This window comes from Thermobia domestica, unplaced genomic scaffold (genome assembly GCF_964235325.1).
Source record: "Thermobia domestica unplaced genomic scaffold, izTheDome1.hap1.1 HAP1_SCAFFOLD_1851, whole genome shotgun sequence".
NCBI lineage: Eukaryota > Metazoa > Arthropoda > Insecta > Zygentoma > Lepismatidae > Thermobia > Thermobia domestica.
Genome location: NW_027657559.1, coordinates 15,951 through 19,496, shown reverse-complemented (window position 1 = coordinate 19,496; position 3,546 = coordinate 15,951). Strand labels below are relative to the sequence as shown.

Below are 3,546 nucleotides of genomic sequence, written 5' to 3'. Positions count from 1 at the left end.
ATATATATATATATATATATATATATATATATATATATATATATATATATATATATATATATATATATATATACAGTACACATTCCACTATCCGAGGCTTTCCTTTTCTTTTCTTGCTGACGATAAATTACGCTCTTAGAAATGTTGTCTGAAAACAATAAGAATATGTGCAAAAAATACAATCAGAGGTAGAGGTCTTTAACAGGAACTAAGCAAGGGAGTTGAAAAATTTTTTATGCATGTAAAAAATATAGACATGAACCAACTTGTGAAATAAAAAGACCAGAAAACTACTCTTTCTAAATTATGTGTAAACTTTTTACCGAAAACGAAAGTTGCACGAAAGACTTTTTGTCCCTTTTTTGGCCTCCGGTGCTTGGGGTCCCTGGTTCAATCCCAGCTCGTGCCGTGTGAACTTTGTCGTGCATAAAGACCGTGCTCATGGGTTTTCTCGGGTTTCTCCCGTTTCCTCCCACTTTCTTCATTCAGTACTCATCATCACCGTCTCCTTTAGCGTAACCGGTATAAGTATGCGACGTAAATCTAAAGATTTCATTTCATTTCCCTTTTCTGCTCATACTGCTGATTATGCGCGATTATGCCAACATCCAACTCCGCGGATAATCGTGCGATTACTGTATATACAACTAATACAGATACGTAATTACATTATCAGTTACAGTATCGGTTTTTATTTACTAATTTGCCTCACTTTATTTGCATCCCTGCAGTAAATAATTCTTATCGATAATAGTTAAAATGTATATTACATTTTAGTGCTTCACGACTGAATGATCATCTGCCTTACGTTATCTCGCAGCTGAAGAGGATGCTACACTGAAAACTACCTTGCGTTATAAAGGGTAAGTGAAACATATCTTAAAAATATCTTTCATACATTTCATTGTGTACATTAAAGAATGTAAGTTTGCCTTTTTCCTGTAATCAATACTTAATAAAGGATTTATTTTTATTTATTTATATACAATTTCATACGTGGTTCGTGATAGTAAACTCGATAGGACATAGTGGCACTATGAACATCCGAATCACTCATCATTCGAACATTCAAATATTTATTCGAATATTAGTATATTCCAAGTAATGTTAACGACGTTAATATGCTTGCCTTTATAGTTAATAATGTCAATTCTTACTTAAAACATACTTCCTTAACAGGACATTGAAGAAAAGGTAGTTGCCAACGGCCATACCATGCTGAATATACCGGTTCTCGTCCGATCACCGAAGTCAAGCAGCATCGGGCCTGGTCAGTACTTGGATGGGTGACCGCCTGGGAACACCAGGTGCTGTTGGCATCTCTTTTTCAAATTTCATTATCCTTCAAGTACGAAAATACTAGAAACATTAATTTTATAGTACTTTCAAGAGATAATTTATCAACATTATTTCATAGCGATTAATCGATATTCTAAGCGTTATACCCACTATTTCTTACACTAACAGCCTGTTTATTTGCACGGCACATTAAAATAACCTGATTTCCGATCCGTGTGCACCTACTACTATACTTAACACGGAATGTATTACCACTTTTTAAAAGTAAATTATTATGACTAAGTGTAGATCTCCGGCGAGTAAATGCCTTTCGTATACAAGCACGACACATCTCCGCTATGTGCTTTACTTTTTTACTAACAGCATATAGAAATTGGATTTCAAGGTGTTTCTACATAACAGAATGAAGCAAATTTCGTGATTTAACTCTTTCGAATAATGTGTTGGTCCTGACAAGGACCGTTTGAAATGAAAAATCTTGAAGAAGATTTTTACTTAGAGCTTGTGTACTTGGTAACAGCCTTCGTACCCTCACTTACAGCGTGCTTGGCAAGTTCACCAGGCAAAAGAAGGCGCACAGCTGTTTGGATTTCCCGGCTGGTGATAGTTGACCGCTTATTGTAATGGGCCAAACGAGAAGCTTCAGCAGCAATACGCTCGAAGATGTCATTAACAAAGCTGTTCATGATACTCATAGCTTTGCTAGATATGCCAGTGTCAGGATGCACTTGCTTCAAAACTTTGTAGATGTAAATGGCATAGCTCTCCTTCCTCCTCCTCTTCTTCTTCTTATCTCCCTTGGAGATATTCTTTTGGGCTTTACCAGCCTTCTTTGCAGCCTTTCCGCTAGTTTTTGGTGGCATGATGACTCACTCGTTCAGCAAAATTAGATGTGTCCGCCGATTTATCGACTTCATTTAAATTACAGTACGTGTTTCAATTCGCGCCAACTGCCTTGCTTTTCATTTGATGCACTCGGGTGCACGCTTGAAGTAGTAACAAAACTGACTTGATTCATGGGAGGCCGCAATTTTTCCTCTCATCTTATTACGAAAGAATATTGAACAATGTCTGGTCGCGGCAAAGGTGGAAAAGTCAAGGGAAAGAGCAAGTCCCGCTCCAGCAGGGCTGGCCTTCAATTCCCAGTAGGCAGAATCCATCGTCTTTTGCGAAAGGGTAACTATGCCGAACGAGTTGGTGCTGGCGCTCCCGTGTATTTGGCTGCAGTCATGGAATACCTGGCAGCTGAAGTTCTTGAGTTGGCAGGCAACGCTGCTCGTGACAACAAGAAGACTAGGATTATTCCACGTCATCTGCAGTTAGCTATCCGTAACGACGAGGAATTAAACAAGTTGTTGTCTGGAGTTACAATCGCTCAGGGTGGTGTTTTGCCCAACATTCAAGCTGTACTTCTGCCCAAGAAAACTGAGAAGAAGGCATAAATGTAAGACCTATATCTCATACAAATCGGCCCTTATGAGGGCCACAAACCCCTTTATAGAGGAGATTTACGATTGAAATGAATTGTTTTCGATATACAGACTCATCAAAAGTGTCTGAGATAGTTGCTTAGTGTCATTCGAAATTCTCGCTGCTATTCGATTAATTAGTATGTGTAGTCGTCGATCGTAATTGAAGCCCATAGGAAGTCACACTATCTTTAGAATACTCCAAACAGCGATGTGCTTAGTTCCCACTACATTATTAATTATAAGATCATTACCTTTTGTATTGTCGCTAGCTACATTTTTTTGATATTTGCGTACATCGGGCTCATATTACCCAGAGGACAGGACAGTCGAGCCCAGATTCTCAGCAATGGAAGAAAACCTCATACCACATATTCTCATGTACTTCATGCTAGACAAAGGAATTTCCAACATTCTTAAAGCACTCATGTTTCTCTCTTGCGTTGGCTTGGCTGAAATTACTCTGTTCAATATGTTCTCGACATTTATTATTGTTCATTACTATGCCCCAATGACATCATGAACAGAGCGGATCAAAAAACTTTCCTAAATTTCTTTTGCAACATAGTAATGACATTAAATGCACACTTAAGTACGATTTATTCTTTGCAAGGTCGATATTCATATTTGTGTGATATGTGTTATATGTATATGGTTTGTAATACGCAACTACTCTTATTCTCTGATCTCAGAACTCATTTGCTACTGTGCCCAACGAGCGAGCCTAGGTTTCTTGTAACTACTGCCTTTCTTTAGTAAATAATGTGAAGTATACAAT

The 3,546-nt window shown here is 38.0% G+C and overlaps 1 non-coding gene across 1 annotated transcript; it reads left to right on the top strand.

The window, feature by feature from the left end:
- Nucleotides 1-1,200: 1,200 nt before the first annotated feature.
- Nucleotides 1,201-1,319, top strand: LOC145678088 (5S ribosomal RNA). Its single transcript, XR_014130213.1, has one exon. It is a non-coding gene; the product is annotated as a 5S ribosomal RNA (ribosomal RNA).
- Nucleotides 1,320-3,546: the final 2,227 nt, after the last annotated feature.